The 26,760-nt window shown below is 41.3% G+C and overlaps 1 pseudogene; it reads left to right on the top strand.

The window, feature by feature from the left end:
• Positions 1 to 378: 378 nt before the first annotated feature.
• Positions 379 to 26,521, top strand: LOC139645523 (gamma-secretase-activating protein-like; annotated as a pseudogene).
• The last annotated feature ends 239 nt before the right edge of the window (positions 26,522 to 26,760 follow it).

Genomic DNA, 26,760 nt, shown 5'->3' with positions numbered 1-26,760 from the left:
ATTTATGGTCAGCCAGCGGGGCAGTGAGAGATTCCAACCGCTATAGCAGCGTTCCTCTCCGCTGTCTGACCCTGGAGAAGGGAGGGGCCAGGAGTGCTGCGGGACAACGCATGTCAATAAGACTTAATGAATGCAAAAAGAAGAAGTAGGCTACCTGATCTCGGCATGCTTGGTTGCTTCCCTGCTTTTACTTTCAAACGTGTCCAAAGTTGACATTTTATGACTCCCTGTCACATGATGCAAAACCTGAAATTAAGACATCAGCTGCCAGGCGCTTCTTCTTCCCAGGGGATCACAGTGTATGGAGCCTCTGCGTGAACATTTCAGAAGAAACAGGGAAGTTGTGCTGAAAACTAGCAAGCCGAGTGAGGTGTACACATGCTGAAGCTGAAGCCAAAGTTTGACCTGCACAGAGATGTTGTGTCTGATATCCTCAGGAAAGAAGCGTCGGTCGGCAGAGTCAAAGGTGAGGCGGTCAGGTGTTTGACACAAGACAGGTAGATTTTCACTGTCAACTAACCAGTCAGCTACTAGCCTAACTGTTCAGGGACAGACTACTTTGACTTGGACAGAAACTCTGACTAAAACTCGTGTCAAGTGTTTGGGAGACGAGACAGGTGTTGGACCAGCCAGTCAGTGTATGTCTGTGTTATTTATATAGAGTGAATTTAATTGTATTTTACTTAATGTAATCAATATGAAACAAGCTAAAATACCTAACTAAATCCATTTCGTAAAGGAAATATGTGGGTTAACGTTAGCTGAAAGCAGCTAGGAGTGCTAGCTTCTGCTTGAAAAGTTAAACCGTTGAATTCATTAGGATTTAAAAAGTGTCTACATTTGACCACCAGGTGTCGCTATACACTCTCCACTTTCCATCTCTAAAAAAAAAGAGAATACATATCAAAAGGTTTGCATGCATGTAGACATCTCCTAAAGTACGTTAAGATTTAAAAATGGAGTCTTAAGTTTTGGAGAGAATACGAAATATCTGGAGTAGCATCACTGCTAGCTTTCAGCTATCCCTCTAAATTTTATTTTAGAAATTAATAAATCTTAAAGAATACATAAAATCTTATATTATTATATATTTCCATTGTGGGATGTATATTTTTAATTTCAGCAAATGGGCAGCAAACTTGAAACTTGAATATAAAGACTATGCAGACCTTATAGTCATTGTGCCATTTCATATTTCACAAAGTAATCAGAGTATGCAGCCAACATTGTGTCACTAAATTTTAGAAGGATACTGTGCAAATATCAGCAACACTTACTAGTCCAGTAATAATGTAACTTGACCTCCCACAAATTGCAACAAAAACAAACTCAATGGATTTTGTGTACTCAATATGTTCTGATTGAGAGAAAAAAAGTCCTAAGAAATTGTATGAAGGGAAAGTTTTGAAAATCACCTAAATATGATCCTACCAAAAACGCCTTTTTAGCTTTTTTTTTTTACAATGTAAATCTATGGGAGGACTGTTCAAACCATGCCCACTTTGAACTCTAACTACTCTTTCATACTTTAAGCTAGAAACTCCATTCAAATTTTAAACGGGTCACCACTTTTAGTACTTTATTGCTCTTATTCAGCTTTTTGATACCTTTTGTACTTTTTGAGAAATCGCAGTTTAAGTTTTATACTTTTTTTCAACCTTTATAATGGGATCCTATTATGGAGCCAGCCTACAGTGTGTGATGTCACAATTCACTCTAGCAGACTGTACAGGCTGTACTTTTTACTAAATTCACACATTTTAAAACTGTGACAGTTCACACAACTTAAACACATATAGTGCAGGAACAAACCCTCAAAAACGGCCTTAGTTTTTGTTCTACCCCTACCCAGGGTAGAACAAAACATGACCTTGTTTTTTCATAACTTTGACATGTCCCCTTCATGAAATGGATGGTCATAATTTTTCTTTTTACTGCAAAAGTCATTAAATTCATCAATGAAGTGATTCACTGCATAGGCAAAAAAGTGCAAAAAAACGCCTGCCCTGAAAGAGGGAGTACCAAGTTAATCCCATGTCATTTTCTACCTACTGGTTGTATTTACATCATATTTGCACTGATGGTCTACAGGTAGTGTCCCTACACTCCAAAGCAACCAGAATGTCAAAATATGGTTCTATTGTGAATCAGCAGCCTTTTATATAAGGCCTTATTATAGGCGGAAATATCAAACAGTTAATTTTTCTGAGAAATACTCACTTCTAATCCTAATCTAATAATACTGTAATCGGTACCCAATTATGCTAATAATTCATTTCAGGTAGTCACTGACACTGTCTCATCAAAAACAAGAAGTAATAGTTTGTCACTGAGCACTATTATTGTGACTATCCAGTGAGTATAACCCAAAAAAGTACACAAAAATGCCTGCCTTGTAACAGGGAATACCAAGTTGATCCCATGTTTTTTATCCACTGGGTGTATTTACGTACTTCATATTAGCACTGATGGTTCTCAGGTGATATCTCTAGACCTCAAAGCAACCTTAAATTAACCAAATGTTTAATTAATGTCCAAATCGAGGGCTTGGAGCCAAAGGGGCATTAAGTTGGTCGAATATGAGTATTATATATCAATTGAAAGGTCTCAGTGAGATCTTTTCAGTGCCAAAAGGACACAACTGAAATCATGACCCATAAGTTTTAAAAACAAAAACTGAAAGCCGTAACAGTAAAAGTAGGGTTTCGCTTAGTGTCAAAAGGGCGTAAGTGCAGTTACGCCCTTCTGACACCTAGCAAAACCACTTTTGACACTGAACAAGCATTGTGGGTAGAGGACTCTAACAGCACTTAGGTCAACTCAAAATGCATGCTGACGTAAGTAATGCTAGCATGGCAGCATGATCACATCATTTTTAGTATCCTATTCATATCCTAATTAATATTCTAGGTCAATATTAGATGAATGTAAATATGTTAATATTCCCATTAAAAACTTAGGCCTATAGATTCAAAATGTTATTTTATAATGTTAGGAGTGTGAACTGGTCAAGATGAGCTCTGATAGTAAGACTGCTGGTAGCTGAAGTTCTCCCTCAGTTGATTTGAAAATGGCCAGGAGGTCAGGACGGTTGACCACACAGGTGTCCACTGCTTGCCTTAGTTGTACAGCACACAAGAGGAAGCTGACACCAGAATGGTGCTGCATGCAATTCACCTCTCTGACAGATATCAAAACATCATCGTGAAAAGCGATGATACAGATGTACTTGTGCTGCTCATTTACTACGTCAGTCGATGGTTAGGGTTAGGGTTACATGCAAAAAGAACAATATCTGTATCAGTAAATCCTGTTCACTGGCATCTATTTTTTTTTTAACAAAATCACTTTTCTTAAATCAATTTTAAAGTTCTAAAAAATTTCAAACAAGAAAAACTTGTGATGATATGAATCGCAGTTTAAATCGCAATTGCAATATTCTGTCAAATAATCGCAATTAGATTTTTTGTCAATATCTTTCAGCCCTGATATTAATCCAGTGCTAGTCTCTTACTTTCCAGCTGGGTTAGGAGGAGTCCTGTTGCGGTCTGTATTTAAACTCTGGCTCACGGCTGTGTGATGTGCTTCATCTCTGTGATGGGATACAAGCCAGGGGACGGAAATCATTTTATCTCTTCACTATAATTCCCCTTGAACCTGAACGTCTATTACATTGTTGAACCCTTTTGCTGTGAACTAATGAATGTGTGCAGCCTGCAAAAGATGTTTTCTTTTCTGCATGCTTGGCTGTGTCTTGGCTTTCAGAGTATCTTTTATTTTAATCTTGTGAACCAAAAAGTCACCAAAATCCACAGGATTAAGAGAAACAAGTGTAGTCAGGGTAATCAGCAAGGTCAGTCCGGGTAATGAAGAGTTCGAGCATGACATGATGCCCGACTGGTGGCGGACACTGGTGGGAAAATACTTGTAGTCTGGTCTGGACCAATGAGGATTATCCACCTTTGTAGTTTCATGGCTGTAGCGACAGATGACACAACTGGAGCAAACGATCTCTTCAGTTCATTTCCCAAGTGCTTTATATCCATTTTAGGAAATAAAGTCACCTGAAGGTCGTCATTCAGTTACTGTAAAATATAAAATATACTCAGTAAACTCAATATGTTGAGTCTACTTGCAGCTGTAGCCTGTGTGTCTTGTTTTGTGCTGCACTTGCTGAAGCACAAAACGTTTTTCATCTGTTCTAGACGATAAATGCTATTCTATTACGTTCTATTCTATTGTTGGACTTTAACTGTACATATAAATGTACATGTCACTGATCATATAATGTAACTGTACTTAACACTCGTTGCACATACATAACTCATTACACATGTACACATCATTACATGTTGTTGACACCTGCACCAAGAGAAATTCCTTGTACATTGTACTTGTAAAATTCTGATTCTATTCTATTCTATTCTATTCTATTCTATTCTTTTCTATTCTATTCTAATATGGAGCAACGGGGACCACCAGGATTGGGAAATATGATCCCAAAACCAAACAGAACAAGGTATTTTGTGTGGTGTGTGTGTGTGTGTGTGTGTGTGTGTGTCTGTGCAAACACGTGTCTCCATGTGGTGTGTGTTCTCCCCTGCAGCTCCTGTATACATTTGACAAGCAGGTGTGTGTCAGCAGCTGTTCCCTGAACAAGGAGGAGACGCTGCTCGGTGAGACTCTGATAATCTACTAATAAGGAATTGCCAGCGACAGTCATTGTTAATATTTCTGACCTAAACTCCAGCAATTAAGTGAGAAATTCAGCCCGACCTGAATGTCAGTCTAGCAGCATGGCTTCAATATTATTAATCTTGGAATGTGGGGACCTGCCAGAATCAGGCCAGGGACTCAATTTGGGTGCTGAATCATAGTTTAAGAAACGCTGATATAACATAAAAAGCATAGTCCCAGTGGAAATAATATGCTAACGACATCACATGACACCTTCCTCCTTTTTTTTCCCTCTCAGCTGTCAGCCTGGCACAGAGGACCAGAGGAGAGGAGTGCCTCAAACCAAGTAACACACATACACACTCAATCTCTCTGTGTCATATTGTGAATACATTTTCCTGCAAAATTCTTGCATTCTCATAGTAGTAAAATGTGTCAAGAACATAACAGAACTAATTTAATTTCACATTTCACAGTGATTATCATGAATTATATGAATTAATTCTATGAATATATGAATTATATTGTTATGGATGTGCTTGATGTTTTACTGTTAGCACTCATGATTGATAACAGCTCCCTCTTGTGGTTTGTTTTAGGAAGTATGTGTGTCTGCTGCAGCCAGCCTCTTAATGACAACCAGGAGCTGAGCTACACCGTGGTTTTAGTTCACAAAGGTGTGTGTGTCTATATACTGTTGTCTCTCTCTCTCTCTCTCTCTCTCTCTCTCTCTCTCTCTCTCTCTCTCTCTCTCTCTCTCTCTCATCTACAAGATATAGATATTTTTTAAATAATTTTCCACTGTTATTACTCATTCTATATATGTTTGTGTATCTTGTATTTCTCCTCTATTTGACGTGGCATGTGCATGAAAACAAGAGAGTAAGTCCCTGCTACAATTACGAAGCTGTATTATCTACAATACACAATGATGATATGAGATATAACAATATATAATAAGATATATAACACAATGTAATGTCATATGAGTAATCTTCCTATTAACCAAACATCAAGGCTGAAGGGAATTTGTAATCCACATTCTCAATGATTATATGATATACTGTATGTGTCAAAAGAAAGATCAGCTAATCACCATCACCCACCATGTCAGTGCTTATAAGGTTACTGGAATAAATACATGTATGAAATGGAATGAAATGAGTTTTCATTCCAAAATGAGTTGTCAACCATTTGAAAAACAGTTGGAAAAATTGACTACAGAGTATTATTGAATTTAATAGCTGACTAAAGAGTTTTGCTTAGAAACGGCGAACATCAGGGAATACCCCAAATTCATTTCACCTTGATTATCATGATAATTGTTATGGATGTGCTTGATAACAGCTCCCTCTTGTGGATTGTTTTAGGAAGTATGTGTGTCTGCTGCAGCCAGCCTCTTAATGACAACCAGGAGCTGAGCTACACCGTGGTTTTAGTTCAAAAAGGTGTGTGTGTCTATATATCTACTCTTGGTTTTGACCATTATCATGAGGAGAGACCAGAGCAGGAGCTCATTAGGATGGAAGTGTTTACAAACGGCATAGGTAACACACACACTCAGAAAGAGAGAGACAGGGAGAGAAATACGCAGAAAATAAGAAAAGAGGGAGGAATGCCACAGTTATATAACGGCGGGAGTTACGTACTTTCTCACTCGCTCGCTTTCTCTCTCCCCCTCTCTCTCTTTCTCTCTCTCTCTCTCTCTCTGCTATTCTCTTTATCTTGGCCACATGGTGAGAAATTCCTCACAGCTCTGGTTGAAGTGACAATAAAGTTTCAAGGCTTTAATCTTGAATATCTCTCTTTCTACAGGCTGCAGTAAGATGTTCACAGTGTCTTTGGACAGCGGCAGGTCGTCCCAGAAAGCCACACAGCTCCATCCTCTCTTCATCCCCATGGGTCTGGAGACACACACACACACAGACACACACACACACACCCCACACACACGCATGTCAGCTTCCTCACAAATTCACAAAGTGTGTGAGTGTTTCAACGCCAGACACACAAACACACAGATACAAATGTGTGTGTGTATCCTCATGCAGTCAAATACACATCTGTGTGTGCATACTGCAGACACACACGCACACACACACACACACCGACACTGACAGTGTTATTTTTTTATGTAGGTTACTACATCCTGGTCTACCTGCCTGGTTATTTCCTCCACTGTATCAACACCAGACAGCAGGAGATGCTCTGTCAGATGACTTTCTGTTCACTGAGCGCACAACATATTATTATTATTATTATTATTATTATTATTGTTATTATTATTGTTATTACACCTCCATAACATTGAGTTGGACCGTTGTTGGACCATGTCGAAGCTCTCTTTTCCCCTTCATCTACATCTCCCATTTTTGTCGGTTTGACGGTTTTGAAACATGAAATCAATACATAGAGTGGTTTTAATATGAATCCTAATATCCTAATTTCACTATATATGTTTGGGTTTCTGTAATTAGTGTTTGAGGTCTTCCAATCTTCTTTTTACAATCACGTTCAAGTTCTTTATTGTCAAATGTGCAGAGACACAGGGTTATCTGTACAATGAAATGCTTAGGGCGAGGCTCAGGTCAAACAACGTAAACAACCAAAATGTCTACCAGTCCATCTGTTAATATGTTGTATATGCGACCTCCACCCAACCCCCTATCACTGCAGTAGGACTGACCCTCAGCTGGGGTGTGTGTGTGTATGTGGGGGTGGGGGTGGGGGGGGTATTGACATTCAAAACATCTTTACTGAGTCAGTTGAGTTCACAAGTCAAAATATACAGTATCAGCTAGAAGAAACACTCCATGGCGTCACAAATGAAAACATAACTCATCTGGGTGTCATTCAGCGTCACATTTTCAAACAACCTGATGTCATTGTTTTTTTGGTTAGAACATAAAGTCAGTAGAAACTCTAGCTGCTATCAAGGTTCTGAGCAAAGTCACAAGATCATTAACATCTTCTCCTTGAGGGAGGGAGAGCGGGAGTGAGGGAGGAAGGGAAGGATAAAGGAGGGTTAAATAATAGAGGTCCTGTCTGCTGGCTTCACAAGGGAGAATGAGAGAGAATGGAGCCAGTTATATTAAAATGTACGAATTCATGTCACTGCAAGGCGCTTTGGATGGAAAGCGTCTACCAAATGGCAAAGTTTGTGTACAGTTCCTTGGTTTGAAAGTGAGCGGATGGAGGGAAGAAGAGAGGGAGGGAAGGTAAAACGGGGGAAATGGACGCTGGGGAAATGGAGGGAGAGAACCAGAAGACAGTAAGACAGAAAGTAAGATAAATCATAAGGAAGAGTCAGAGAGAGAGAAAGAGGGGGAGATATTTTGTTTGGACAGGGTGCCGACTATGAGTCAGACTCTGTTAGCAGTACACCTAAATTAAGATGTTCTAGCTGTTGGGATAGATGGTAATAAATCCCTTCTTTAGAGGTTAAATGAGTCACCAGCTTAATTAGTGCAGCTAGGCCTCGGAAACCGAGCGCCACATGCAACTTCTGTATTCTTCATGGACCCAGCGTTAATGGGGCCAGCAGCACAAAGACAGTGCCTTTATTGTAGCCGATTGCTTGGTAACATTTTTGTTTTGTTCACAGCACTTTGTAACTTTGAAAAATGCTGTGCAGATAAAGTCCTTCCTCTTCTCCTTGTTTTACTTCTTTTTCTTCCTCTTCTTCTTGTAATTGTTGTTCTCGTAATTCCTCTTCTTGTACATTATACTTGTAATTTTTCTGTTTCTGGACATATGAGTCAAAGTGAAACAGCAGAGATATGGGTGAAGGAAAATCAGTTTTCAATGTGATGCTGCTGTGCGGTGCTTTGAACATATTCATCTCTCATGTGTCTATAATATAAACATTTAAATATCCATCAAAAGTCTAGCATAGGTTCTGCGCAGAACCTTATTTGGATTTGTTTCAGTCCAAAATGAGACATCCACCGTTTTGAAAAAGTGACACCTTATCTTTCAAAATGAATCAGTGCAAAAGTTCAACAATTTACAGGGATGTTTAAAGGCTGGTGGGTAAATTAAGACCACGGTTTACAAAATGATGACACTTTTACAGACTTGCTCCTCTACATTTTGAGGATGTTGAATGATGAACACGCCCTAGAGCTGTAATGTAACGTCTGTGAACTCCCACCAGCATGACGTCTGTCTCTCATGTGTTTCCGTGTCTTGCCTCCAGATTATTGATTGGCTGTGTGGCAACGTGACGGCCTTCGAATCCTTTGATCAGATCCAGGAGTTCATTCTAGGTGAGCAGCGGCTGAAGTGGGAGGAAAAACACAAGTCTCCTGAGTACACCCTCCTTTTCCTCTGGGTGTATAGAGTAGAACTACCGCCCGCATTTTCCCCTCATGTTTATATTTGGATCAGTATTCTGTATTACTGTCTGGAGAGGCAAGAGCAAAACATACTTTTCCTATACTTTCTTTCTGTCTCTCTCTGTTTGTCTCTCTCTCTCTCTCTCTCTCTCTCTCTCTCTCTCTCTCTCTCTCTCCCTCTCTTTTCTTTCTTTCTCCCTCTCACAGCCTCCTTGTACAGAATCAGCTATGAGAAGTCTTTCAGTCTGGATAAAGTCTTGCCTTACTCCTCTGTATTCGACAAGGTACTACACATAGTTACACATAGACACACACACAGGCATAAAGGCATAAAAATACACATGGGCAAGCGCATATATGGATATGAATGTAAAGCAGGCCACACTTGCAGCTCCATTCCTTCCTTTGTGTCTAAGCAGTACACGCACACACACACACACACACACACACCATTGTCTGTCTGTGTGTGTTCTAGGAAGTGCCAGTGTGTCTGCTGGAGGTCCCTGGTGTTTCCTGTACCACTGAGCTGCATACTGAGCCCGTCTTCAAAGGAAAGGTAACAACAATGCTATAGACACTTAATGCACACAAGTTATTATATATATTACTGTAGTATCTGTCATTATAGTACAATGTCTCCTTAAGGGATTTTTGTATTACTGGGGGTTCTTGGTTCGATCTCGCTTCCACAACCACTTTCACCTCCAAACTGGGTTTTATTTAAATACTCAGACTTTAATATAAGGGCTATTTGTAAACATTGCCCTTATATTTATCTGGGTCAATAAAACCAGACAATGCCTTATTTGTTATTTTCACATATTATACGAGGTCTAGGCGCATTAGTGATATAATGCAGGGGAAAGACTGTAATATACTGCACTTCAGCCGTTAAAAAGGCATTTATATGTTAAAGAGTGTGATATACGCTGCGTGTTTGTGCGCAATTCAGACACAATTATTCTCATCTGTTTTGCAATGTCCTTGCTTTGTCACTGTGGTGTGTGTGTGTGTGTGTGTGTGTGTAGGCCAGGAGTCTCCAGGGTTTCTGGTCAGAGCTGCAGTGGAACGCAGAGAGGATGAGGCCGTTCCTAACCCCAGATACAGAACATCACACATACAGGCCGACTGGGATAAACTGGTGCGTGAGCGTGTGTGTCTGTGTGTCTGTGTGTATGCATCCAGAGGTGGGGACTCGAGTCACATGACTTGGACTTGAGTCAGACTCGAGTCACAGTTTTAATTGCTTGAGATTTGACTTGATGCATGAAGAGAAGACTTGAGACTTGACTTGACTTGGATTCTGCTGACTTGGAACTTGACTTTGACTTCTGCTTTGATGACTTGAAAATATTTCTAAAGTCTTGACAAAAAGATCTTGGCCCGGATCTACTAAACGTTTGCGCCAGTGCAAATCGCATTGTTGTTGTTCTCTGATATAATTGCATATGCATTTGTGGGTGTTCCAAGGATGAAGCATAAAAATTAAGGGAGGGTTTTATGGAAATTGGCAGAGGACATGATTTATCAAGAGGCGGTGGCCGTTAACACCTGCTGATTGCACAGGGAATTTAAGACCTGACTTGACTTGCTGTTCTTGCATGTCTTATCATTTTGCGCACAGAATGGCTCCAACGAGACTGGCTCTGGAACCGGCTCTAAGATCAAGGTGACATAGTCATCTACACATCATAACATGTAGACATTAGATCGCATCCCTATTATAATTCCAATCAGGTTTAAACGGGTATGCTGATTTAATAATACATCATTTACGCGTCATTGGCAGAGTAGCAGAATGCGCACTCAATATGCAGACTATTACCTAAATATACATAAAGGAAAACGCACGCTCGAATACTCTTCTCTGGATTTGCTGACACTTATGAGCCAGTATTTGAGCGGCATAGCCTTGATGTAAACAATGCAGCTAAAACATGTGTGCATAATAACCTCTCTGTGGAGGTGTGTGTGCGGCTTCATACCTTCACCAGGTCTCCTTCCCTCCCACACTGGCACCTGTGTCTCAGTCAGGCTCTCCTGCTGCTCCTCCAAGGGAGTTAAGGCTCCTGTTTGGCTTTATTTATGGTAAACATTTTGGCTCACCTCCTCATATCATACCAGCGCTTTTACCTCAGCTAAATTGCACTTGTGGTGCCCAACTGCATTCACTTTATTTGTTATATCATTCCAAAGTGACTTTTTACACGCTGGTAAAACATCTCTTCTTTGCAGCTCTTTGTGGTTTTCTCTGCCACCAACACTTCCAGCTCCACTGGAGAGACATTTGCGCTTCTTTGTTCATCATTACGTTGCCGGAAATAGGCTATTGTGCGCATTGTTTGGCCCTTATATTTGCGCAGTCGCAATTATAATTAATTATCTGCGCCTCCACTCATTTGCGTGTGCTACTTTAGTAAATACCATGCGCTGGCGGTACAAATTTCACCCGCAATTGCTTTTGTGCTGTGCCTGGAATTACGACATGTTAGTAGATCCGGGCCCTTGTGTTTGTGTAAACAACTTAGATTGAAAGTGATGAGATTTGTTCCAGCAGACGACTGAATTTAAATTCTGTTTTCTGAATTTGTCTGGAATGATTGAATTTATTGAAGTTGAAACTGATGATAGAAATCAACCTCATGATGTTCTTACCAAGTTTTTATCCTATTAAAACCATATAAGATATTTAGTTTTCTTTAAGATATTAAATTGATACTGGACTCTCGATTTGTTCTGACTTGACTTGCTGTTCTACATTTAGACTTGAGAGTGCCTCAAGACTTGAGACTGACTTGGGACTCGAGCAAAGTTGACTTGGTCACATGTTCCTAACAACAAAAACCTCCCATGTAGATTTATTCAACACAAATCAGAACCACATCTTGTTCTTTGCACTTGAAGCTGAGTTGCTCCATTTTAATTCTTTGCACATGCTGCACAATCTGGTGGATGGGGGACAATGTGTGTGTGTCTTTCTCAGTCTGTGTGTGTGTGTGTGTGTGTGTGTGTGCTTGTGTGTACATGTTGGCATACCTGTGGCTTTTGTCAGACAAAAGGAACGTATTTTCAGCCTTCCCATCATGATGGTTTTGTTGTGTTTCAGCAGTCAGAGAGGAGACGATCATCCAGCCATTTGAAACACATGGAGGAAAACACAAAGAAGTAGGTAAAGGAAAAGGAAAAGTGCTACACAAACATAGTTGTGAAATTGAGGGGAGGGGAGGGATGACTGTATCTTTAAACTATGGTTCAGCATTTGAAAAATGACACCGCTTGGCCTAATGAGGCGCCATAATTAAAGGTCAGAATCTCTAACCTTGAAAATCCTGCTACACCGCTGGTCTGATTTTGATCAAAGCTGGAGGGACGACGCATTTTGGCGCTGTGTTCTGGCGTTTAAAAACCTTATACTGATTGGCCCGATGGGGGCGCTATAAGTAAAGGTCAAAATTTCAAGCTTGGAACTTGGAAAGATGGCACTGTACTCTGGTGTTTAAAAAAAACAAAACACTGATTGGCCTGATGGGGATGCTGCAATTAAAGGTCAAAGTTTCAAACTCTGAAAGGCACCACTGTTTTTTAATTAAGCTTCTAAGAATGATGCATCTTGTCACTGATTGGCTGCCCGCATCATTCGTGGGGGACGACATGTTTACTTGTTATTATTAGTAGTAGTAGTAATAGTGATAGTATTGGTAGTAGGAGGAGGAATAGGAATACTATTAGTATTATAATGAATGGATATTTCATTATACAGACTTTTGTAATTAATGTATTGCACTGAGTCTAAATCACTTATAGATCCAGAACCCATACTTTCATACGGACACCGTGTGTGGAACAGGTTTCCCACGTGGCCCTGATATTCCAGGACTTTCCATAACTAAGTTGGAGCGTTTCATGACCCCAAAACTGTAATTCCTCTCTGGTTTGTTAAAGTTGTTTTTCAGCTCAGAGAAGTTCTAAAGAGGTAATCATTCTGGTTTCCACTCCAGTCGGGCTTTCTGTGAAGAAAAACAGCCGAAAACCACCATCTAATTAAATATACATGTGAAACTAATAAAAAAAAAATGCATTCTGGTATATTCCTATAAAATGACCCATTTGTAAAATTCCCTGATATTCCCTGACTTTCCTGGGGACTTGATCAAACTCCCTGGAATACACCTCTCCAAATTCCTTGGATGGCATTAACGCAAACTCAGGCTAGAACAGCGTTATGGGTCCATGTTGATCTCAACAAAAAACAGTACCTGGTATTACTGCTGGGATCATCATTTCTTTACCCGATATCAGAAGTAACCTTACCTACAGCTCAGTCAAACAGCATCTTTTTCATAGTTTTTTGCTGGTGGACTGCTCTTTCTCTGGATGGGACATCACAGATGGACAGGAATATTCTGTTAACTGGTTTATTCATGGAAACACAGAGACTCAATCGTAGGATATCAGCGCATATAAACAACCTGAGTAAGACCTTAACTGGAGTATAGCCAATAGCCAGGTTACTGCATGTAAACACAGTCATTTTCAGCTAAACTATGTGTAAAAAAAAAACAAAAATAAAAAACATTAACTGCAGCCCCTCAACAGTTTAGGATTCAGTCTCTTGTCACAGATGGAATACAAGACCGGCCAGTCAGTGCTGGGCATCGGACCAACAACCTTTCAGTTAATAGTTAGCCTCCCTACCTATAGACCAACCAGCTGTGCCTGATTACAAACTTTAAAACCGTTTTTAAATATATTTTTTGCTCCCAAATGCAGCAGTGTAGTATTATACTGCCTCAACTTCAGCAGAATGAAACATAAGACTCTCATAATGCTGCCTTGAAGGATTGTTTTTCACACAAACCTTTATTTTTGTCTTATTTTGTAGAGTTTTATCAATGGTGGACACCTGGAGTCTTGGTAAGATGCCATAGCACTCTGAACACACACACACACACACACACACACACACACACACAAACACACAGACAAACACACAGATTCAAAGATACACAGATAAACACACACACACACACACACAGATTCAAAGATACACATAAACACACACACACACACACACACAAACAAAGGAATGTGAAAGTAATAAATAACAAAACCTTGGTCTATAATGGAACTCGAAACTTTCTTGTGAGTGTGAGCATGTATGTGTGTGCAAGTGTATTTGAGTGTGTGTGCGTGTGTGTGTGCGTGTGTGTGTGTGTGTGTGTGTGTGTGTGTGTGTGTGTTCTTCTGGGGTCACATTCTTCAAGCCCACTGGAGAATTCAGCAGAACAGAACCACCACACTAATTTATCATGGAGTGAGAGACTAAAAAAAAGAGGGGGGAGAGAGAGACAGAAAGAGAGACACAGGGAGAGAACTACGCAGAAAATAAGAAAAGAGGGAGGAATGCCACAGTTATATAACGGCGGGAGTTAGGTACTTTCTCACTCGCTCGCTTTCTCTCTCCCTCTTTCTCTCTCTCTCTCTCTTTCTCTCTCTCTCTCTCTCTCTCTCTCTCTCCAGTGCAGCTGTTTCATATCAACCACAAGACTGGACTTTCCCTCACCTCAGTTACCTCACATGGATTATCTCACACACACCCACACACACACCTTCCGATTCGCTCTGACATACTCATAACACACACACACACACACACACACATTTTGATCACTTTCCTCCAAAACCACGACCCCCTCGTACACAGATGCTTACACTCCTGTAAGAAGCTGGCTGGTTGATTTCATAACAGCTACAGTATGTGGTGATTGGCTGTACTGTACCTGTGTTACATGTGTAGTAAAAATAGTAGATGGAGGAGGTTGTTGGTTTTTGCAGCTGTGTGAAGGAGAAAAATGGATATACTGTTTGTTTGAGTCAGGTGGTTGAACATGCTAGTCCTGTTGATCAAAATGGGAGGAAAAGCTGATGCCGACGTTGTATTGAAGCTGCCGATAGCAGATATTTTGTACCGATATTCAGTATCTTTAAATGTGATAATTTTGTGCCAAAAAAAATAATGTTCGGCACGTTTCCCCCAGCAATTTTCTTCTTGTCAGGGTGGAAAAGCCTCAGACCATCATGGGACACTAAAACCCTCCATTGACAATTCAATGAAAATATAAACTGTGTAAAGAATTTCATTGCATTGGTTTTAGACTGCTTTAATACACTTGTAGTCAGGTAGAAACCTCCATCATATTTGAATTGGATGGCCAATATTGTCCAGATATATCAGTCTAACTCTAATAGATATAATGGAGCTAAGTGGCAAAAAGATGCCGGTGTGATACCCACTCCCTTGTAATTCCCATCCATGTGAATGTAGATTGTCGGTTATCTAATCTCAGACATGAACACATTCGTCTGTCTCTGCCATCAGCATTCTGTAAAATGGCTGAGTGAGCAGAGAGGGATAGTGAGACCGTCCCGTAACTGAAAGGTCACAGGGTCGATGAAAGGAAGCAGCCAGTGTGTCTCTCAACAGCTTTGTGTCTTGTCGACGTGTCCTGGAGCAAGACACTGAAGCCCTGCCTGCTCCGCTCACTGTCAAGTGGCTCTGAATAAGAGCATCAGCTCGATGTGGAAAATATGGAAATGTAAAACAACTGATAACTTTGAACCACAAACAGGCAGCAAAGCCCGTCAGTCGGCTGTATCCTGCAGGAGCTATTTATATCTGCAGCGTATTAAACAATAAAATCAAAAAGCCAGCTTCTTGCATGTGTGTAAATGTGATGATGAAAGTGATCAAAAGATGGTGTGTGTGTTTGTATGTGTGTATTTGTATTTGTATTTTGTATATATTTATTATCCCCATGGGGAAATTTGTCCTCTGCATTTGACCCATCCTATACACACACTAGGAGCAGTGGGCAGCTGCAGTACAGCGCCCGGGGACCAACTCTAGTTCTTTTGCCAGTGCCTTGGTCAGGACCGCTGACAGGAGTATTAACTCCAAAAAACATGCCTTTGATGGTGGGAGGAAACCGGAGCACCCGGCAGAAACCCACACAAACACGGGGAGAACATGCAAATTCCACACAGAAAGGACCGGGGACGGACCGCGGTTCCAACCCAGGACCTTCTTGCTGTGAGGCAACAGTGCTAACCACTGAGCCTGTGTGTGTGTGTGTGTGTGTGTAATAATCCATCTGTAGTAACTGAAGTGGCGCAAGGTCCAGTCTTGTGGCTGACATAAAACAACAGCAACACACACACACACACACACACACACACACACACACACACACACACACACACACACACACCATCTTTTGATCACACACAGCAGGATGGCAGCCTCATAACCCCATGCTTTTAGATGTATTTTTAAAGCGAAAATCCATCCAAAAAGAGTTTATTAGCGCAATCTCATCCTTTTTGATGTTCATTTTTTTTTCCTTAACACCCTAAACAAGTCTGTGTTTGGGTTCCTCCCATTCCTATTGATGGTCCGTTTAATGATGTTACGGAGCTGACCCACCTGAGGCTACCAGTAGTGTCCAATCTAGTGTAGACGCACCATCAAAGGGTTCTTCAAATGTTTCTTTTATGTGTTTCTACCCGGTAACGCCTGCTCTCTTCCAGATAAGAAGCTGGTGCCGCTCTTCCAGGAGGAAGACCACCAACAGAGGGCGCTCATAGGCCTGGTGAGGCAGAGAGGCTGCAACACACACACACACACACACACACACACAGTTTCGGGGTGTATTTTTAAAGTGAAAATGGACTCAAAAATCGAATTCAGTCTTGGAAGGTTAATAGCCAGTAGATTTAGAGGGGGTTTTAGTTTGAACTTGCAAATACTTGACAAAAATTAAAAAACCTCATTTACAAAATACTGCCAGACAAATCAGTCACATCAGATGCAGGGTGAGAGAATGCCAGTCAAATGTGTTTATGTCATTTTTCCTGGATCTATTGTGTTCAAAATCTGCCCTAAAACACACCTTGGATTTTATGGGTCCATTTTGTTGTTTGATGGTGTGTTTTTGTTATTCCTGTGGATAACGGGCCAAGATATTTCCAGTGCAGCTACAATGGACTTTGATAGCAGAAAAAATTTCAACCATCTAAAACATCAACGGTAAACGTCAGGTTTTGGTGTCAGTCCCTCAGATTCAGCAATCACACAGGGAGAAATCCATCGAATAGAAGCGGAAGAGAGACCAGTATCTCCACTGGCAGCAGCCTCAATAGACCAGAATGCAGTGCAGCAATTTCAACAACCAGGCACGGCTCTCACTAACTGAAGTAGAAGTAGACGAGGCAGGTTGAGAGAAAGTGGGTCCACCAAAAAAAGTAAATTACAACACTTCATCACAAAACTCCTGGAATGCACTGAACGTCCCAGATTGATATTTAACAGTGAAAGAGTGTCGGAGGATGGATTTTCTGGTTCAACAGATCCGCAGTCAAAAGCTTTTACTTCACAGTCATCTTTTGACGTGAAACCGCTGTTAATGCTTCAGATGAGTCGACAGGGGCCAACTTAAGGTCCCTGTCCCGACACTGACACTTTTGACTGTGTTCTGTTTGATGGACGATTTTATATCCTCCAGCTTTCTCTGTGCTCAGCATAGTTTGTAAAGAGCGGATAGCTTCAGTTTAATGGAGTTCAGTCAGATGTTAGCAGTCTGTCTGCTATTCTTAGAACAACCCAGTCCTCCCCTCTCTCTCTCTCCTTCCCTCCCTGTCTTTTTGTCCCTCCCTCCTCCTACCCTCACTCTTTTCCTTCCTCCCTACCTCCTTCCCTCTCTCTCTCTCTCTCTCCTTCCTTCCACTCCTCTCCCCCTCCCCCAATCCCTTCCTTGCTTCCTTCTCTCTCTCTCTCTCTCTCCTTCCATCTTTCTCTCCCTTCTCCTTCCAGCAGGATACCAGGTCACGCTTGCCAACCTTGTACTCCTTTCACTCCATTCATCTTCTATACTGTTTCACCTCTCTCTTCCTCTGGGTCTCTTCTCTTCTCTTCTCTTGTCTTCTCTTCTCTTGTCTTCTCTTCTCTTGTCTTCTCTTCTCTTCTCTTCTCTTCTCTTCTCTTCTCTTCTCTTCTCTTCTCTTCTCTTCTCTTCTCTCCTCTCCTCTCCTCTCCTCTTCCCTTCTCTCCTCTCCTCTCCTCTCCTCTCCTCTCCTCTCCTCCTCTCCTCTCCTCTCTCTCCTCTCCTCCATTGCACAGTTAAATCAATTTTGGGACACTGTAGTCGAGGGAAAAGTTGAGGTGAACTCAATTTGACCCTGCTGAGTGCACACCAAAGTATGCTTAAAACACACACACACACACACACACGCACACACACACACACACACAAACACAAAGTTCCACTTAAAGGCTCACTTACTCTCCTCAGTCACTCCTCACACACACACAAAATATTGGATGTGTGTGTTTTGTGCCGTAGTTGGTTGACAAGCTGCGAGAACATCTGAACAGACACCTGCCTCGACTGGGAAAGAAGAAGATCGACTCGCTGGTGGTCAACTACATAGCCAAGCTGGTTGGTGCACTGTGTGTGTGTGTGTGTGTGGGAGAGAGAAAGAGAGATCCGGAGACTGTGTGTCCATGCATGTTTATTTATTCATAGTAGAAACTTAGTAAACCAGATATTTTTGCGTGTACCCAGTTCTTAAAGTTATATTTATTTCATGTTTATCCTTATTTTACCAGGAAGGTTAAGTGACGCTCAAAACAGGGATCACAGAGCCAAAAGGCTTATAGTGATTATAGTGAGTTTTGCTCAGTGGTGTGCAGAGATCACAGATGGATATGTGTTCTTCAGTTTAGAGAGGCTGACTGGAAGCCATCAGGTCACTGTTTCAATCCTTAAACCAAGTGGGATCTGCCTAATCGAGTCAAAACTAAACTGTAAAATAAGAAGCCGCTTCCTTTCTTCTCCACCTTCAGTAGCAGACAGAGGTAGGGGCTTCTGTAAAGTCAGTCTTTAGTATTCCTGGGAGGTAATTCCCTTCACGGCTAGGAGCGGGTGAAAGCAGACATACAGCATATATCAACACAACAGTATAAAATCAGGCCAAGGGTAAGGCCTGAATTGAATAGAAAGCAGGATGCGCCACATTTTGGGACTTTCTGGAATTGCAAATGACAGACCGAAGAGACCAAAGAAAGCCGCCCCGCTCCCAGCTTGATTGGTAGACGGGTCGGCTCGGTGCGACCGGCGAGTTTCCATCCTGCGCTTTGGGACTCGGAAGCAAAGTGAAAGGAGGGTTTAATGAAAATGGGCGTGTCTGAAATCGGCTTACAACAGTCGGCGGTTATTGAATTCGCTCAGCGCAGGACCAAAGTGGAAAACTTTGTCTCATTAAAACACACTTGTGTGAGGACCCACCAGAAACAGCCTTGTGGATTCGTTTTATCGTTTCATTTCAACAGCAGTGGACTTGCTCCCTGGCTGGGCGATGAACTCGCACATCAAGCTGACTCATGCTTTAAAAAAACACAAAAAAACTCCGGGGTGGTGCTGTTTCAAAGAGGCCTCACTTCCTTTCCACAGAGAAAGAACATCTCCCCCTCGTGTCGCTGCTTATTGAGACTAATGGCTGCGTTGACACAGGGGAGAAGTTGGGGGTGAAATAGATTACAGCTTGTAAGAGCCGGGGAACTTCTGCTATGATAGATTACAGCTCCGCAGTACATTATTGTCATAGTTATTTATTTCCTGTCCCTGTTGCTACGGACAACCAAGATACATGCCTTTCATAAAACAGCCAATGTCACAGAACAACCTGTTAACAGCCGAATGAGAATAACAAAAGTCTGAATAAATATCAGAAGTAATGGGATGAATTGAAAGAGACTGAAAAATGTTTTAATTATACAGCAGAAAAGTTCTTCTATACCCAAGGTTATTAAAGTTTTCCAGCAGGGGACCCACATCGAGTAAATTCAGCCTCACCGTCGGGCCGAGACTCATTAAGACAAATCGCTGATTCCAGATTTTATTCTAATAGAAAGCCACCCAAGGATTACTGTGTATGAGTCTGTGACTTTAAATCACTTGACTGCCTTGCTTTTTCTGCTCCAGAAACATCTCAGCTACATGTTTTTTATAGTTTTATTCAGCTCTAGGGGCCTGTATTACATCAGCAATGACTACAAGAACAATTTTAATTAGAAAAAAATAAATCAAGCGTTGAATAATTAATTTTGCCTAAGAAGGTGTCATTTTTTTTTTTTTCAAACAATGAATATCTCATTTTGGAGCACAACTGTTCAAACGTATCCAACGATTAGTTTATTCTGTCAACAGACCAGTGGATGGATCATCTGGTGGTGTAGTGTTTGACATTTTGACAGTTAGTTGGTTCATCCAAGTTTACAGAGTAGCCAGAATAAATCCCTACATTTCCCTCACTTATCTGTTTAAATATGCTGTTTTTGGCATAGAAAGTAAAAGCTGCATAGTTTAGTTTTATTTTATTTGCAAAATGATAGAACATACAAGAAAGAAGAGAAAACAGATTTCTACATTGTAGGTGCAGGTGAGATTTAAAAAAAAAACAAAAAAAAACAGAGGGACTTATTATTCCATCTGTCTTTGACGCCTTTGTATTTTGAGGCTGGTCCGTTACATAAGCGAAGCTAATTGAAATTCCCACCCTGGGGTCAGCGGAGGACGGAGGTGTCCGAGGGTTTCCCACTGGTCTGCAGGAAGGGAATGAGGCAGATCTTCCTGTTTTTCTACAGTGGAGAGATGAGAGAGTAGTCATGCGTGGACAGTGTGTGTGTGTGGGTGTGTGTGTGTGTGTGTGTGTGCGTGTGTTCCAGCGCACAGCAGGGCAGTTCAGCAGATTGGACCGTGTTTCAAATGAGTCAAGTGTAGTGAAATGATGTGAACGCTGTATTGCGGTGAGATGTGTGGGCAAATGACGCATGTGTGTGTGTGTGTGTGTGATCAGCTGCATTACTCTTGTTCAGTGGAAATGAAAGTGGGAAGTAGGGAAAAAAGGGAAATGGGGAAACTGAACAGAATGTGAAACTGAGCGTAGTTCTGGAGTCGCACATTCAAATGGAAAAAAACAAAACAAAAAAAAAACATTGAAATAGCAAAACTGACTGCTGCGATTTCTAAATTGCAAGCAGCTGTTATTTTTTCTCAGAGGTGAAGGTGTTTCAGGCCTGAACAAGGGAAGCTTGTGTCGTGCAAAATCCCCATCAAGCTGCATGTGGAAGAAAATCTTTCATTTGAGTCTAACTGAGCAAATCCCAGTATCTCCTTCCCTAAGCACTAACCTGTGTGTGTGTGTGTGTGTGTGTGTGTGTGTGTGTGTGTGTGTGTGTGTGTGTGTGTGTTTAGCTGGAGCTCATCAGACACATGTTGGAGTCGGTCTGGCTGAAGTACAAACTGGGCCCTCGTGTTTTGTGCTTGTGAGTAGCCCTCCCTCATCTCAGTGTGTGTGTGTGTGTGTGTGTGTGTGTGTGTGTGTGTGTGTGGGAGACGGAGGCGATACTTTTTGTATCTTTTAACATCTTTCAGTCATGTTTAGCTTCTGTAATCTATCAGTGTGTAATATTTAAAACGGTGGATAGCAAAAAATAAATGTGTGTTTGTGTGTGTGTGTGTAAGCCGTATTTTTACATTAATGTATGTAATATAAGTGCTGACAGTATGTGTGTGTGTGTTCCGTCTTTCCACATGTGTGCTCAAAATCCCATCACCCCCTGCTGCGTCTTGTTCACATGTACAAATGGCGACGAGCCTTCACGTGTGCGCTCATGTTATGTAGCATTCCTCTTGAAATTTTCGGTGTGTGTGTGTGTGTGTGCGTGTGTTGATGTTCCAGCACGCAGCAGGGCAGTCCGGCAGAGTGGGCTGTGTTTCACTTCATGTTTCAGACCCTGGAAGCCACGAGGGGTCTCTGTCTGCCCCTCCTACCTGGTAGGACACACACACACACACTCACACACACTTGGAGTTGTTTTAATCTAGTCTTCCTCTCTACCTCATCTAGAATAACAATGTGTGGTTGCGTTGAGGGACGACAGACCCACTCTCTCCAGCACTAATGTAACCAAAAATATGTTAAACATTAGCATAGTGCAGACATGGGTAAAGTGGAGTTTGAATACATTTTGAATCATTTGAATTCACTTTGAATATTTGTGGCAAAACTTCCCCCTTAAACAGTCCCACTGTGTTCCTGAGCAGTTTAGTGTGAACTGATGGTGCTTGGCTGGAGGTTGGACAGGCCGAGGTTTGAATCCTGGGCAGTCTGGGTAAAGCTGGGTGGGGGAACAGGAACGAGAAACGCCCTTGAGCAAGACATACTGCGTGTTCCCAGGTGTGAATGTGTGTGTAACTGTGATGCTGCGTGTTTCTGGAAAAACAGCATGCATGCCGAGTCTGTTTTCCATGGGTAAATAAAGAGGTTGTCAGAGGTTGTGTGTGTGAGCGGTAGGTGGTTTTCTTTGCCTGCTTTTTTCATGTCCCCCCCCCCCCTCCTGTTGTTAAAGAACATCAAAAGGGAAAGTCTCAACATCTGCTCTCTACTACTCTGTTTTGATGCTCTCTATTGGTGATTATTACAGTAATGTTGGGCTGGTGCCGACAGTGAGTGGAAAACACTCAAAGCAATGATTGCATATCACCAAAGGTGTCACCAAAATCAAGAAAAACATGAATCTGACGGATTATCACTTTAATGATTGTAATTGTCAAACTTGCAAGAGCTTGCTTTTCTTTTCCCAGAGGAAGGTTTTTCACATAGCTTCCTAAACAAATGATTTTCTGTGCTGTGCAAAATCTCTGCCCTAAAATTTAAGTTGTATGTCTGGAAATCTGTCATCAACATTTCATAAACATGAACACGCTGAAAAGAGAAACAGATGAAGCTGTGCCTACATGTTGCTTAGCGGGGATACCCAGCAGGCAACAAGCTCCGACAACCAAGGCAAGGATTAGCCAGGGATCGGTGTCGTTGATGTTCATGATGAAGGGAGGATGAAGGTTCAAAATGAGTTGAAATGAATCCGAGGAGTTGCTGATGAACTGAAGGGTAGAAATGTCTCCTGTTGTGTTGAGCTCAAGGTTTCCGCCCAGACAGGTTGATGTCTGTGACCGAGTCGATGCCTGGCATGTCAGCTGTCCATTTAAACAAAAATACATCAAAATGAATCTTGTTACTAATTACAAATACACTACATGCGAGAGAGAATATATACATCTCAGGCTTTAATGGGCACAAAGGAAAGATAGTGACTCTTTTTGCAAATGATGTTGTAACAGGGAGTAGTGCTGGATATTGAAAAGCAATAGCTAAAAGTACCACACTGATTCTGTCAAAATGCATTGAAAGACATCCAGAACTTCTTCTTTTCCTTGTTTATGGGCATTTCTATTACAGAAATTAACTGAACATCAACTGATTCTGTTCAGAAGTGCAGTTGACATGTCTAATGTATTTTCTGCATAAGTTGACTGCATGATTTAAATGTGCTTTCAATCAGCAAAGAAATATATATAAAAAGTGTTGTTTTAGTTAGTTTTGTTTATGTCAAGCATTAGGATCACTATAATGGATCAGTAATGGATCAGTATTGGAATCAGTATTTCCATTGATACCCAATCACAGTGGGGGTAAAACTTCCTATATTCAGATGAGCTCATAGCAATATAATCTTGTTAGCATCTAACTACCAGCACAGCCAGTAGCACAGTAAGCCAGTTGGTGGATTGCAAAAGCATAAAGACAGATATGGTTATCATGATGATCCATCTGACCAGAAACCTTTTCCCCAGAAACAGACAAGAACCCACAGGAAGTTACTCATGATGAGAGAGATCTGCCAGCTGCTTGATGCAGTGAAGGATTGGCTCATTAGTAACAGATTACAACAGGTTAAGCACTATATATGGACACATCCCATACATGCAGACATGTTTTGTGTTCAATGGGCAAATCATCAGAAAAATTATCAAGCATAAATGTCTTTCCTCTACATTGAGATATGAATTAAGCAACATGTAGGCACAGCTTCATGTGTGTCTTTTTTCAGCGTGTTTATGTTTATGAAATGTTGATGACAGATTTCCAGACATACAACTTAAATTTTAGGGCAGAGATTTTGCACAGCACAGATGATCATTTGTTTAGGAAGCTATGTGAAAAACCTTCCTCTGGGAAAAGAAAAGCAAGCTCTTGCAAGTTTGACAATTACAATCATTAAAGTGACAATCCGTCAGATTCATGTTATTCTTGATTTTGGTGACACCTTTGGTGATATGTGATCATTGCTTTGAGTGTTTTCCACTCACTGTCGGCACAGCCCCAACATAACTAATAATAAAGACTCTCAGTGGAGACTGCGGCTTCTTATATTCACTCTGTCTTCTTGTATTTACTCCATACAAACCGCTGTTGTTGCTTCTGTAAATGTAAAACGCATCACTTCGCCTCATAGGTGTTAAGAAACGCAAATGTAAAAAGTTCCATGAACTGGCTAGAGGTTGAATCACTATTGTATCACTCAGCAATAGAGAGCATCAAAACAGATATTTATATGAAAAGGTTGGGTTCAATGTCAATACTTTTTGGTTAAATTTGCAGCGCTATTCACCAATATCTTTGCAACTGTTTCAGACAAACTGACATGAAACAAAAAACAGACTGCTCACTGGGGTGTGTGTGTGTGGGGGGGAAATGAACCCATGACCTTTGAACTAGAAAGTAAAGCGGGTTATGCCACACTGGCTGGCCATGCTGGTTGGTTTCAGGATGTTGGAGTCATCTAACTATAGTGTTTGTTACTTTGGGAGGTTTTACCTGCTGTGAGATGCGACACAAGTGCCGCTGCTGTTTTTTTGGTGTGTGATACTTGTTCCACGAAGGATGCAGTGTTTCCCACCTGATCGCAGGCAACTGATGGAAAGGTGGCAGGCGAGGGTTGAGCATCAGAAAGAAGTGTGCACATCGAACACATTCCACGCTCTTAATGTTGTTTTGTCTGTTTGGATACTCTATATTATATGGTTTCCTGGTGGATTGTGTATTGTGTGTACATCGATGTGGATTTCATACTGCTCAAAATAGATTGTTCAAAGGCCTAACGTTCTGACTTGGCACGGAGATCAACAGAACAGAAATATCTCGCCTTTCTCCTTAGACCTGGTCTCCTTACAGTTTACATGGTTCTTTCTCACGGACAAAATAAACAGAGATCTTTGAAGATGAAAGATGAATATAAGAACAGAGTCCAAATGGTTTCAAACTTCAAAGTGAGAGAGAAGGATGTTTTAGACTTTGAAGTTACAGGGTTCATGCGTCACTTCTCCCCGGGGATTAATCAAGTATTTATCTACCTATCTATCTAAAATTAAACACTTAATATTTCTTTTTTTACCCAGGGTATTTGGCTGAGGATGTATTCACTTTTTCAGCAACGCCTACAGTAGACACACATCTGGAAGTTTCCCCGTCCAACCACAGTCTTCTACTGTCGGCTACTGTTCAGTCCCACCAGAGCATTTATCTGTGTTGCCTCGTTCTGAAAGTGATTTTGATGGAACAAGTTCACTTTTCAATATGCACACTGCTGTAGAAGTTCAGGAGCTGTCAGTCTCTCCAGTATTAGCTTCCCTGGGGTTTTTTTACCCACTGCAATTCAGGATTTATTCCTCAGCTCTCAATATCCGACTATCAGCCTCTCACTATCCCATTCAGGTGAGATAGGAGCAATTGCACCAAGTGGAGGAGCTCGGGGATCCCAGGCTGGATGGATTTTACTGTCAGCAATTGCAACACGAAAAATGGCTTCTTGAGAAATAGATGACGGTGTTCATAGCATACATCCATGGGCGTATGCGCTGGGTGAGCAACATTCATTGGAATGAATGGGCCGCCATCTTTGAATGCCTCATCCATAGTTTAATACATCCATGGTTCATAGGTGACATGATTTTCAACAAAATTTTTCAACACAAAAGCAAGAAAGCGGTGCTGACTACGAGTCCACTTTGCTTTGTGAAATATTTACTTAAATGCTTTTTTAACCATGGAAGTCAATCAAGACAGTATTCTCATTACAGCAACATCTGGGAGAAGCAGTTTCAGGAGGGACGGTTCATATTCTCTCACTCACACCTGGAGCTGCACAGCACAGCCACAGTGATTTTGTTGCTGTTTAACAGACTGCTAGTTGTTGTGCGAAGGGAGAGCGCTTGTCACTCACTTTGCCAACCCAGATTTTCCCAGTTTCCAGAAAGTGGGACTGACGATGCTCAAATCCAAAGTCTCCCTTCAAAGTGTTTTCAGTAATTAGGTTATGTATACGAGTTCAAAGAGAATCTGCCATACAGATATTATTTTTCCCTCCATGTGTGATTTATTTTCTGCCATAACAGTAGTTTTCACCACCCTCTCTTCCTCTGCCTCCCCTCTCTTTATTTTGTTTTTGTGTCTGTTTAGATTTGGACAACAGTGACGCCAATGAGAAACTCAGTAAACTCAGAAGTTCAGCATTCTCAAGAGACTCCCTGGGATGTGTGTCTGTGTGAATAAATCACTCCAGGAAATATACTTCCTTTCCCTAAATATTCTCATCAGTTCACCAGCCGCTGTCACTATTTGCCCAGATAGTTTTTTTTATAGAATAAAATAATCCGTCCAAATGAAGGCTGGTAGAGGAAACAGCTGAAACTCACTAGTGTTTGGCTGCTGTGAATCTCCCAGCCTGGTTGGGGAAGAATAAAACAGTGTACAGTGTGAGGCATTATAATCCCATCTATTAGTGAGG

Source organism: Centroberyx affinis, unplaced genomic scaffold (genome assembly GCF_046629955.1).
Source record: "Centroberyx affinis isolate AG114_WGS23_722 - 3 ecotype Tasmania unplaced genomic scaffold, CSIRO-AGI_Caff_v1 ptg000879l_1, whole genome shotgun sequence".
NCBI classification, from domain to species: domain Eukaryota; kingdom Metazoa; phylum Chordata; class Actinopteri; order Beryciformes; family Berycidae; genus Centroberyx; species Centroberyx affinis.
Note: the sequence above shows the minus strand (reverse complement) of the source record. Positions and strands in the feature narration are given on the sequence as shown.